General features: G+C 49.3%; 1 protein-coding gene across 1 annotated transcript in view; it reads right to left on the bottom strand.

Annotated features, from left to right (window-relative positions):
* MASTL (microtubule associated serine/threonine kinase like) overlaps window positions 1–13,602 on the bottom strand; it is a 1,019,298-nt gene that overhangs the window by 978,474 nt on the left and 27,222 nt on the right. The window lies entirely within an intron of this gene.

Here is a 13,602-nt window from a genome sequence, read left to right as displayed (position 1 = left end):
GATTTAAGATTTTGAACAAACGAACATTTACATTTTTATTTATATAGATGTACTGCACTTTCCCCTCGCCCATACCCCCACCCGCACTTTCCTTTCCCCCCCCACCTTCCCTTGCACTAGCTGAATGGCACATGGCCTAGTAAGATCGCTGTCCGTCTTCCCTCTGTTCCCTCTCCCTTGCCTCGTCGCGCTTTGAAACACTTGTGTATAGGCGCGTTATAAATGCCATATCATATCAGATCTGATTTCACATGCAAGAGGTTCAAGCGACAGAGCAAATAATATTGCAGACAGAGGGCAGCCCCGTGTAGTACCCCGGGCCAGAGTGAACCACCGCGAGTAATCAGAGTTGACGGACACAGATGCCCTTGGGGGTGTATAGACTGCTTTCACCCCTCTCCTAAATCTCTCGCCTAGTTGTACCTTCTTCAAAACCACCTCTAGGAATCTCCACTCCACCCGGTCGAAAGCCTTCTCTGCATCGACAGATAGGAGAGCGGGCTCCCCGGTCATCGCCTTCGATTCATGTATCAGGTGTAAAGTTTTGCGCATTGTGTCCGATCTCTGTCTTCCCAGAATAAATCCCACCTGGTCTGGATGTACAAGCCGAGGCATATGTGTCTCAAGGCGAGATGCCAGGACTCTCGTGTATATCTTGGCGTCAACATTGAGTAGAGATATTGGGCGGTATGATCCACAATAGATATTTTCTTTATTTTATTTTTTTTGTTTTAGGAGAAGCGAACATGTAGTCTAGACGTGTATATAAATTATGTGGGGCCGAATAGTGCGAGTACTGTCTATCCTGTGGGTGGTGTAACCTCCATAGATCTTCCAGCCTGAAGTCCCTGAGTAGGGTCCTCAAAGTTTTGGCTGCGGGGGTAGGTTTATCCAATTTCCCGTCTGATCTATCCATCCTGGGGTCTAATGGCAGTTAAAATCCCCATCCCATACAGAATCTGTTGGTCATATCGTGACTGGGTCACCTCCCCTTGTGTATCTAGTTTCTTGGGTCTCACCAATTCTCCTGCAGGGGACGCTTTGGCAAAATCCTCCATCGTGGGTTGTTTCCCTTTAGGTTTGGCCATTTTGGCCGCCATTCCCGCTCCTGGGGTTGGTATCGGTGTCTGGCCGCTCAGTTGTTCCGACTCTAAACCTTCAGTCCTGCCACCAAGATTGCTTTTATCCTCACTTATGGAGTCCTTTGTCTGATGGGGTGGCACCTTTGGAGCCTTCTCGCCGATGCACTGCTTCTTATATTCGCTTTCACCTGCGGTGCCCTTCAGTACGGGGATTGTGGCCGCCCAAGGCTTGTTGGTTTCCACCACTGAGGTCGTGCCCTAAATGCTGCTTCTCATGTGACCTGCGGGTTTATTTATAGTCATGTCCTTCTGCACTTCTCACGTGCCTGCAGGGCAGTAGGGGTTCAGGTGTACTCTCAGCCACCCCTCTGTACACTCCTGTGTCTTCTGCCTATGGACTGTACTAGCACACAGTCCCCCTGCTCCAGGATTTGGCTGCTGCTCAAGGCGTGGGACGTCAAACTGTTGTCCCTTAGGTCCGAATAAATAGTCCCACCCTAGGTGACTGGCTCATGGCCCCAGTGTGAACCTTGTGTTGCAGCTGCTGCCAGGATCTTCGCTCTACACCACGTTGTATGCTATATTCATAACCAAGTGCCCGCATGTGATTTTGTGCTGTCCGAGGTCAGCACCGTCTTCCACCTGCATCTGTGCGCTCAGCCCTCCAGCAATCTGTCGTGGCTGGGGCTAGGTGGTGCTGCAACTGTAGCGCCTCGCACATCAGCTGTTGTGCGAGGCACTCGGGCTCCTTTATTTTCCCCCGGGGCATGGGTCCGCTCTGTACTGCTCAGCTTGGATTGTCCCGTGGTCCATTATGCGGGCTCCATGCTTTCCCGCAGTGCACGGCCACTCAGGCACCACGAGTTACAGTCCTCCTGTGCTCTGAGAGTATCCCGCAGAGCCGATCCGCGTTGCGCGTGTGCTGTCTCCTTTGTTCGACTGCATGGGGCCTCCGTGCCTGCTGATATCTTGTTTGATCTTGCCTTTATTTAGTTTCTCCTCTGCTTATTCAGTCCCCGCTTGTATAGCACGCTCGGCTTGGCGATCTTGACACATGCTCATCTGTCCAGCCGTAGACCTCCTCAGCAGCTGCACACTGCCTTCTCCGACTGCGGCTCGTGTCTCAATGTACCTTTCGTTTTCCCCCGGTTGCTGTCTGCGTCCGACCTGCGTTTATATTACTGCTTCTCCAGGCCCCTCGTAGTCAGCTCTGACTGTCACTAATCTGCATGGGCTCTGGTGCGGTTCTTTTCTATTTGGGGAGCAAGGGTCCATTTCACACTGCCAGGATTCCGCTTCCCTTTGTTCTGCCAATCACCATTTTGCTGCACACATTTGCAATACCGGCCGAACTTCTTTAACTCATGTTTGTTTACTCTGTGGGCATCGCCTCCACTTTGTTGGGGGATGCATGCACGGTATGTTCATGTAGCTGTGGCTTTGTTGTTGCTGCTTATTGTTCGCTCAGTAAGCTGTTTCAGCCTTTGGATCTTAGACGGATCTACAGGAGCTCAGGGATACGCGTCCGCCTACGTGGCCATGTAGCCACCCCCCCCCCATGATCCACAATAATTGGGGTCTCTTCCTTAGGTATGACAGAGATCAATGCCTCCGAAAAGGAGTCTGGTGCTATCCCTGTCTCTAATATATCATTAAACAAGTCGACCAAAAAAGGGTTGGGGGGGGGGGGTCAGGAAGGGCTTATAAAAACCTGTCGAATAGCCGTAGTTTCTGGGAGATTTTCCCAGAGACAACCTCTTTACTGCGCTTTCCACCTCTTCGGCCGTAATTGGGGCGGCCACCGCATCCGCCCCCACACTTGTGAGTACTGGCATCCCTACCCCATCTAAACATTTGTCTATTTCGACTCTACCATGGGTCATTTCGGATTCAAATAGGTGTTCATAGAACCGTGCAAATGCATCCGGGATGTTTGTCCCTGTGAGCCATGAGTAGCCCCACCCCTCTTCATCTATGGCTGACAACCATCTGTTTTCTCTTTGTCCCCATCGCCTAGCAGCCAATAAAGCATCTGCCTTGTCACCCATCTCATAATGCTTCTGCTTGAGGAGCTGGAGTATCCGGACGATCTGAGCCTCCTCAAGGAGGCGAAGCTCGTCTCGCTTCTGTCTGGCTAGAGCACTCTTCTCCACCCTGTCCCCAGAGGCAGTCCGTGCTTCCCAGTCTAGCTGTGATCTCCTTCCTCAATCTGTTTTCTATCCAGGCTCTTTCTCTTTTCTTGTTGGCATCCTCTCTAATCAATATCCCCCGCCACGTCGCTTTCCCCGCATCCCACACCACCCTCTTCGATACCTCGCCCGTGTTATTAGCTTTGAGGTACTCTTCAATCTCGGTTACCATTTCGGTCCGAAAGACAGGGTCCTTCCAGAGAGTTTCATTGCAGCGCCACTTATTTCCTTTATGCGGCGGAGCTCCCAGGTCTAATTTTGCAGAGACCATGTCGTGGTCTGACCAGGTGACCGGCTCAATCTCCGAGTAGACCGTCACCTCGGCCAACTCCTCTGAGATGTATATTTATTTATTTCATTTGTATAGCGCACAACAGCCCTTGGGCATTGAGGCGCTGTTACTTGAGGGGAGCTTAGTTACAGGGAGAGGGCACATGGGGAGAAATATAGTTAGACAATGAGTACATTTCAAGAATACATTCAGATACATAAAATGCACATATAGGCATAGGTGAGTCGCATTTATGTGGACTCACATTTATGTGATAAACATGTAGATTATGGTTGTAGATTGTGGCGTATTTCAGGTGATATATAGATATATATATATATATATATATATATATATATCGTCAATTCTAGTAGATGTGCCATGGAGTGCGGAGTAAAAGGTATACCCTGTGGCGTTTGGATGCAATTCCCGCCATATATCCCATAGTCCGTATGTTCGCATCATCCCAGCTATTGCCGTTCGGCAGGCATCAGCTGCTTCAGACAAATATGGGGCAGGTGCAGGTCTGTCCCTTTTAGTATCTGCCCATAGGTTGAAGTCTCTTTCCAGTATCACATGACCTGCGGCCTCCAGCATTATTTTGGATATTGTGTGCTGTAGAAACACGGCTTGTCTCACATTAGGGGCATACAGAGTTGCTAGCGTGATCGTTAGACCGCTCACAGTACCTACTACCATTAGAGCCCTCCCCTCCACATCCTTCCATACCTTGGAGACCTCCAAATTCAAGCCCTTCCTAACTTCCTGACTAATATCACCACCCCCACCTTCTTAAGAGGACCAGACCCCCCCCCCAATACTCTGTCTCCATTCTAGCCTGTAGAACCCTCCGTTCTTCGCCTTGTGCATACTAAGTCTCTTGCAGGAAAAGCACATCTATCTCCGAAACTCCCTGCACACCAGGGATCTCTTTGTGGGAGAATTAAGTCCCTTGACACTAAGTGCGCAGATTCTGGAGAGCGCATCTTTCGCTGTATTAAGTGTGGTTGCCATTACCTATCTGAGGTTTGCCGTGTGCTCAAGATGGACCTTAGCAAATCTGGTGTCTTTATGTAACACAATAGACCACATATCACATGTATGCGTAACGCTTTGTGCCTGCCCTCCCTCCCTCCCTCCTCCCCTTCACCCCCACTGCCTCCCCCACCCCCACACCCCTCAAGAGTTTTTTAGCTGCATCCGAACCTGCTTGGTCTACTTCTCCCAGCCGGAGTCAGACCACCAGTGGGAACCGGAATTGCCCCGGTACCATCAAAAAACATACAAACTACTGAGCCCCTTTGCGTTACCCCCTCCACTCTACCCTCCATGGTCCCCTTGCAGGTCTCCAACAAACCAGTTTTACCCAGACCCAAATGCCAGTACCTCTTGGCCGTACTTCGTACCAGTGCCTTAAGCCCTGGTTCCTCAATCGTTCATACAACCGCCAATGTGCCATCTCCTAGATCCTTGTTGAATACAGTAAAATGCAGGATTGATCTAGACGGTCTTCTGCTGTTTTTCCCGGTATCCTCAGTGGTCTGCTCAAGGGAGTCATTCATTCTACTAACTTTCATAGATCCGTGTATACGCCCTCGCCTCGGGACCTGAATCTGCCACTGCCTGTCCTCATTCCGTCTCTCGCCCTCGATCGCCTTAACTTCTTGGTTACCTAGCAGGTCAGTCAATCTCATCGTAGTTCCTTCCCACTCAAACGTGAGCGAGAATGGGTAACCCAACGGTACCAAACCCCCTTCTCTTTGAGCCATTTGGTAAGCGGCATACACATCCTTCTCATGGCGAAAGTGAAGGACGACAAATCCTGAAAGATCGATGCCCTTGCTGTATCAAGGAGAATCTGTGGAATGCGGATGGCCTTCTAAAGGACCCTCGCTTTATCAGCGTAGTTATGAAATCGTGCCAATACTGTGTCTGGGCTGCTTGCTGTCCCTCCAGCTCTACGTATGCGGTCGATTTTAGGTTGATCAATGGACTTGTCCTCAAAGTCTTCATAATCGTATGAAGGGGCATCTTCAGGTCCCGCTCCTTTTCCCCCTCTTTGTCCGGAATACCGAAGATGCGCAGGTTGTTCCACCTTTCTCGATTTTCCAAATCGTCCATCTTAAAACGAAATTCCTCCTCCTTGGCTTCTATCTCGGAAATCCTTAATCTATTTGGGACTCCAGTGTCCCCAGAAGTTTGGTTATGTTCAACCTCATTTAGTCCTTCTTCCATCTTGTTGATTCTTTGTGTTATTTTATTGACTTTGCCGCCGATATCCGCCAGCATGCTCTGGAGCTCGATCAGCAGGGCCGCCACATCGCCTTTATTTGCAGCCGCTTCCGTCTCCGACGTTGCCATTTTGGGGTTTGGTGGGTGGCTGGGTTCGATGCGGTGTGGGAGGAATCGGTATGTTGCAAGTTTCTGTTTTCTGTCCATAGGCCTTTTGATCAGTGCCACGTGTAGTATGTATGATGCCCACCACCGCGTGAGTTTTCCAAACTTGGGCTCACCCCTCCTGGGGCAGGGTCTCTCCCAATTAAGTCTTCCCTTCCTTCTCGTATACTGCGAGAGGGCTTTAGCTCTGGTGCGTGCCATCTATAGAGGAGGGCACACGCCCCTGAGAAGGCAGAGGGCTCAGAGCGGAGGGTGGGTGATGCAGGAAGCCCCAGGGAGGCTGGAGAGGTGCATAAACACATGAATCATCAGTGTTAATAGCCCCAGCATTTACATCTGACTCGGAACAAGGGGCAGGGGGCTTGTTTGTGAACAGAGGAGAGAGGCTATGGGGCGCGTCAATGGGTGATGAAAGCAGCGCCAGAGTAGCTGCTTGGTACTTGAGCCCTATTGAAAGGTCACAGCTGGCAGATCCTGTTTTCTACTAATGAGGCCGCTTCCCCTGTTAAGCCACACCCGAGGTTCACAGCGGTGGCTGCCAAAAGGAATCAGAGAGGACATTAGCACCGCCCGCCTATCTTCTGGACTCTGGTGGGAGCGCACCGTGGAAAGCAAATAATGAAGCAGCTCGAGGTTTGCCCAGCGAAGAATATGGTCGGGAAAGTGTTCAAGTGTCTATTTAAAAGTTTCACCTTCAGTAAAACAGTACGAGCCTGGGGGCCGTGTGCAATGTGTTTCCTCCAAAGCAGTTGCAGGATATGGTTGCGTTTTCGTTCGGGAAGTAATGACATGTCCTTTTAGGGAGGAATAGTCTGCTTACTGGAAACAGCCTGGGGCCTGGTGAGCTACCTCTTAAATGTGCATCTGGACAAAGAGTTCCTAATGGAGATCAGTCCATCTGAATAAGAGTGGGGCGGCAACCTCCTTTTGTTACAGTCCAAGGGGACTGGCTGCTAATTGCTGCCAGGTGACTGAAAAGATGCCTGCAGACAACCCCACAGGCCTCTGTCAGCACTTAGGAAGGTGTCAGAAGTCATGTGTTCCGTGTTGTTGCGGGGGTGCTTTGTTCCCTCTCTGAGATACTGTAAGATATACCTTCGTTTAGGAGCCCTGGTGCAAAACACCTACAAATAATGTTATTTGCACTACGAAAATGTATTGCCTTGTGCTAGTATTGTACAAAATGACACTTGCACCAGTGCAGACTTTGTGCAATTTGGAGAATGTTGGCTATTGACATAGATCTGTTGCCTGCTGAACTTATGTTTGTGAAATATATAGGTGGACAGCCCACATTTAGTGGAAAAAACTGTATCTTCCTACCTTTCAAATATACCTTACCAGTGTTTTAAGTGATATTGGAAATTAAAGGGGCCCTCTAATGAGTAACAAATGAAAATATATTTATTGGGTCCTAAGAATTTAGTGATGTGCCATAAGTAACTAAGGAATCTTTATTTTATTTATTTATTGTGCATTTGTAATCTATGCTATGCCATGATCCATTTATAAGCATGTCCTTCACTGAAGTCCTGTTAAAACAAGCGTTGGCAAAGCCAACAGTTTTGGCTTGTTATGCATATCTTGACACATTTCCAGTAGTAACCTACTATTGGGTAACTATTCGGTTCCGGCCGAATATTTATTTCCACTATTCGGTATTCGGACGAATAGTAAATTCACTATTCGGTACACCCCTAGTTGTGTATGTCACTAGGACTTAGAGGAGGGCACACGCTCCGGGATCGGAGGCCCAACCCTTTGTTGAGATCTTATGTTGCATGTCTAAATTGTGTCCAATGTGATCCGAACAGGCTGTATACCTAGGTTGAGTACACAGGCTCCACTTCTATCACGTGTCCCGAAAACCTTCACCTGCTCCTTCTCTCCATCATAAGCACAGTGGGCTGCACGTGTATAAGGAGGGTATACTTCCCTTAAATCAAAACTGCCTGCAAGTGCCACCCTTACTGGGTTGTGAGGTAACCTTTGGGAACCTCAGTATCGGCCCCACCTCATTAACAGCATGCTAAAACGGCAAGTACAACTGGGTTCCAGTTTCCCCCGGTCTAGGTGCCCTCAAGAGTGATTCCAGGAGTGCAGCTTTTTTCAGTAGACGTTTGTGCACCAGATTCTGTTCACTTGGGTCAACTTTTCCCTAGTTCCGCCTTCTCCCGGGATCCCATCACCAGCACAGGTCAGGTCCTTTTCTTGCCCAATGCACTTGGACTGTACACAGCACAGTATGTGAAACAGTGTGTAGACTGTATCTTTGGGAGGGGGGGGGGGGGGGAAAGAGTGTTCACCACTCAAGCCTTCCCCGGGTGATCCGGTTTTAGGCAATCAGTACAGAGCGACCGGAGTATAATCTTTATAATAGGCAGTCCAAGGCCCTCATATACTGGGTTGAAGCAGTTACTCACTGGGTTCCGTGCCACCAGGGAGCTAGTGACCATGATTGCTTTACTCCTCTGTTAGGCCAGTCCAACAAAGGGTTTTTCACTCTATGTGGCCGCCGCCGGTTCAGGGGTACCCCAAAGTACTCCTAGCACAACTTCTGTGTGGGGCGCTTCCTAACCAGGGGGCATCTGCTACGGTTCTCCTCCGCTTGGGCGAGCGTTCCATTTGTGGGACAGAGTTCACGAGCCCCGGGACCGTGTGAGGCAATACGCCGCCTTACGTGCCCAGGCCCAAGGACCTACGTCAGGAGAGCGCGTCTCTGCGTTCTGTGTCTCTGGCCCCGTGCCCTTTTGCTCGAGGGAGAGCGGGGCATGCCGGGACACCAGGGTATAAGGGAGCGAGGGGCCGGGCGGCTCACCATAACTTCTTGTATGAGGCGCTGTTCCTCAGTCAGGTCCGTCACTGCATCTCCTCTCCACAGGAAGCACGCAGAGGGGGTCTCGTGTCTCCCGGATTGTAGGTCAGGCATCCGCTGCAAGGCGGGAGGACCCTCACTTATTCTTCGGTGACACCGAGTGGTTGGGCTCGCCAAAGGACGTGAAATGCGTAGCTGGTGTAGCGTTTCTTTCATTTTCGATCGCAAGAGCTCGCCACACGTTCCGAGAGCAGGCGATTTCTCTGTGAATTCAGCAGCGATTTTCTCAAAAATTTCGACCGGCTTTAGGAGGGCATATTCATATCGAAAAATCACTGACGTTTAGCGGGGTGGTGGGGGGGGGCATATAGTGGGGGCTCAGACCACTATTTGGACCGGTGGATTCGGAGCTCACACGGAGGTGAAGCTCATCCGTGCATCCCCTGGTGGCCAGACCTTAAATACATGGAGACATTTTTTGATGCCATTAAAAAGTGCTCTGATCCTGTCCCGAAGGACTGAATGTTCCACAGGTATGGAGGAAAGGGGACGGGACATAGGCGTATGACTGGTTGATCTACTGGCCAGCAGAGGCTTGAAGACCAGGATATTTTAATCAAGACAAGAAGTCTACAGCTCCTCCTAGACACTGTCCAGGGGCAGCACTTAAGAGCCACAGAGTAGAGACCATCAGGCTGGACTTTTTACATCAAAACGAGAACATGTAGGGTGGTGGAAAAATAACGAGCTTTGGCTTGCTCAAGAAACAGCTCTTTATGGCCATAATGGATGCATTGCTGGAAGTCTTTAAGAAATAATAAAGGGTTGAATAACAATGCTTGAAAACAAACTTATGAGAGCCATTTGCGAAAATAAAAAAGGTAACAGCAAATCACAGCGATAAGGTTAAAACTAATTTTCCCTAGATGGCTGCTGGCAGCCAACAGACATGTCAGCGGAGCTCCGCGCACCCTCCAGCAGTTCCGAGGCTTGCCCGGCAACCAAGAGCCTCAATTTGCCGTCAAAAGCACCCCCTCCCCCCTCAACCTTGATGTTGGCAGGCAGGCTCTGATGCTGAGAATTGGCCAGCAGCAGCATATCTGAGCTGCCGATCGGGCTTGTCCCATTCATCACTACGTGAGGCCCAAAGTGGCCTGTCAAACACACCAAATGCTGCCTTCAGGGTATAGGCGAAGCAAGGCCCGCACCACTGGATCCACCATCAAACGTGTTGTGATCTCCCCACCAGGCAGTGGAGCGATCAGACTGGGGGGTAGCACCCGAGACACCTGCCTAGCTCCTTGGGAGGAATTGCAGTGGCATGGGGCTGCGTGTCCCTGGCGACACCCCTCGATCAGATGGGAGACAAGTAACGCAGACATCGCCCAGGAGGAGTTTCACCAGAGACAGGGGACCGCAACAGGGCAGAGGAGGTATAATTTGGCAGACACGGCGCCCTGTGACAACAGGCAAGGAGCTGCCGCGCCCTGTGCACAGTTCAGCGCAAGAAGGTCCGGCGCAAGCGGCAGAGGCGAGGTACGGCATAACCACCCCCGGGGGCGAACAAACGCCCAGTGTCCAGCCATTACATCGGCACTCTCTTGATAGTGTACCTGAATAAGGACCTTCCCCTGGCATGGCAGCGAGCATTAGGGGGGGGCTCATTGTCTCAACCTCTGCAAAGAATTAAGGACGCAGCGGGTAACCGCCCCATGCTGGAGGCTGTTCTCTCTGGCGGCAAGGTCAGGGTTATCCGGCACTGAGTGAAGGAGAGGATTCCCTTCCCCCACAGAGGCATTGCTAAAAAAAAATGTTTTAAAAAAAGAAAAAGAAGAAGAAGAAGAAGAAGAACAAGCCACCTCCATGAAAGCCCAGACAAAGTCTAAGTTGAGGAGCGAGCCCAGGAACCAACCTACAAAAAGGTGACCCAGACCAGGCACTACCGACATACTACATGTCTGCCCCAGATCTGGATGAGACCCTCGTGAGCACTGGACATAAAACACACCAGGGCTGGCAACGGTAGTCCCTCGGGCACCATACCACTACCAAGGGAGCCAAGTCTGGTCACAGACTCCTGCAGCAAGCGGCCCAGAACTTGGGCGGTGTCTCTTGGAAGTCAAAAGGCCACCTAAAATTGAAGGAACAGACCACCATCATAGGGGACCCACCCCAGGCACTCTTCCTGCCCCAAGGGGTCCAGGTGATACCAGGCCTGCCAGCAAAGCAGGGCCAACGATGACGGGGATCCAGTGGCTGTGATTCCTGGAAAGGCTCTCTCGAAGCAACATTTACACAATGACCTGAAAGATCTGCAGTCCTCCCTAACTAAGGCCGTTCAATATTGCACAGTGCTGACCACTTGATGAAAGAAGTGAACTTTTTTAAAGGGGTTTGCAGGAGGTGGTGACAGATGTAAGCGAGCACAGTGAAGCCATTGATAGGCTGAACACTGCTACGGAAAACCTGGAACTGCAAATGGGGGACCTGGAGAACAGGTCACGAAGAATCAACATCCGTATCAAAAACCTGCAGGAAGAAGTCACGGATCAGGATCTTAAAATGCAGATACAGGGTATATTTGAGGATATCTTTGGGGGACACCACCAGAAGAGTTGGGTCTGGACCGCATTCACAGGACTGGCTGTTATGGGAGAGGGACCAACAGCAGGGTGAGTGATGTCCTTGCAGCCTTCAACCAATACACACAGAAGGAAGTTGCACTCCAGGCGGCGAGAGCAAAGGAACCGTTATCCTATCATGGAACACCGATCAAACTATACCAAGACCTCGCAGGAGGTACTTTGCAAAAAAGGCGATTCATGAGCCTGGTGCTTCGAGGACTGTCAAAAAGGAATTTTAGGTACAAATAGACATTTCCCTTTGGATTGGTGTTTGATTGGGAAGGAACACATAGACGTATTATGTCCGTCAAGGAAGGCAGTGCCCTTCAGCTTGATTTGGACTTGGAGGAGCAGGAGGGCCCGGATACAACTTCCGAGGTCTACATCAGACCCGGACCTTGGTAATGGTTGCCAGCAGGAAACCGCAGAAGAAAGAGGCCCCCACCATGAGGGCCCGAACCAAGAGGTGGGGTGTGGCAACCACGGGACCCCAAATGTATCCTAAATACTAGTGCTGTTAGGGTTACTGGTGAGGGTGGGCGACATTAAGAGGGGGTGGTAGAAGAATGGTGACCTGATACAATTCGGAGGGGTGCATGAGGAGCGGGTGCTTTTCTATCTTGTATACCGTAAGGGCGGTTGGACTCGGAGTGGGGAGTGGGTGGCGGAAGAGCGGTGGGGAATCCCAGGAGTTCTGGGAGGGAGTTGTGGGACGAGATAAAAGTGTAGGGGTATGGGACGCACTACGGGGTCAGGGAAGAGGCATAGGCTCTCCAGGAGGCTAATGGGGCTTATGAGGAGAGAAGCACAGGGTCACATAAGTTCAAGTGGGCAATGCATAATGGGAGGGGTCTAAATTCCCCTCTAAGGGGGGAAAAAGCTAGCGCAGATCACCAAGTCAGCCAAACCAGATGAGATGGCCCTGCAGGAAACCCACTTCTTGAGAAGGGTTCAGGGTAGGCAGTGACTACCGGTTTCTCCAAAGTTGTTCCTGCTTCCGGCCCTAATAAGACAGGAGGGATGGTGCTCACCATCAGACGAATGTGGCTTGAGGATTACAGGAACAAAGGTGGATAATGTGGGTAGATTTATTTTGGGGACAGGGGGGTTGAAGGTTCAGTCTACAGATTGGTGTCAGTTATGTTGATGACGTCATCACGTTGCAGCGTCACAAACGTGACACGACATAAATAGCTACCATTTTGGACTGCAGACAAACATGCAGACTAGAAAAAGCTCCTGAATTGCTATCAAACTATGAGATGGGTTACTCACCATTTCTCCTACATTTAATCTATATAGGACTCTGACTAAAGAGCCAAGGCGGACATTATAGTATTCCAGTAATATTTTAGTAACACTTCCCATTACCTATATTGTGATCTCTCACCAGATCACTGGATATAATGAATACAGAGGACCTATGACCATTGAGACTACATCAGTGTATGACACTCTCAGCAAGACCAACTAAGAGCATGCAAGTCTACTATACTGTGCATTTGCTTATAGATTGCACCCACAATATTTTAAGTTTCTAAATTAATTTTAAATTAAAATAAAAATTAAATATACCTTTGGTGTATATCCATTTTCCATAGGGTGATGTTTGACATTTGAAATTTAAGAGGATTTGAGAGCACAACTGAGAATATTCCGAGCACAACTCAGTATAGGTAAGCATGGCATACAACGATTACAGAATGACGATTCATATAGTGTACATTAGGAGAGTTACTCAGAACAATATATCTCACTTCCATTGTACGAATGGCAAAGTGATGATCCATAGATCCAGACTGTAATTAAAGAAAATATTACAGAAGTGGACACATGGCATAATCTAGCCAGGTGAAACATTTTTGAATTCCATATATTGAGTAGATATATGTAAATATATACAATGTATAAATACTGATACTAGAGATACTCCAATTTATCCTCTAGATATTTATGAAATTTGAAGCTAAATGAATCAGCTCATGAAGAAGGGATTCTCCCGAAACGTGTTGTGACGATTTTATGTATGATGTATTTTTCTGAAAATTGTATATTGTTATGTGTATCAAAAATATAACGAGATCTTTGGATCTTTTTGAACATTATGTCTCAAGAATGACTTCTATAAGAACATATAGTAACAACTCTGGTAGATGATCAATATACCATTTTGACTGCATTTATAGAATCCAAGTGATTTGCCCGCGGCTGAAATTACCACGGG

The sequence above is a fragment of the Ambystoma mexicanum genome, chromosome 2q (genome assembly GCF_040938575.1).
Source record: "Ambystoma mexicanum isolate Mex_15411 chromosome 2q, UKY_AmexF1_1, whole genome shotgun sequence".
In the NCBI taxonomy this organism is placed as follows: Eukaryota; Metazoa; Chordata; class Amphibia; order Caudata; family Ambystomatidae; genus Ambystoma; species Ambystoma mexicanum.
Note: the sequence above shows the minus strand (reverse complement) of the source record. Positions and strands in the feature narration are given on the sequence as shown.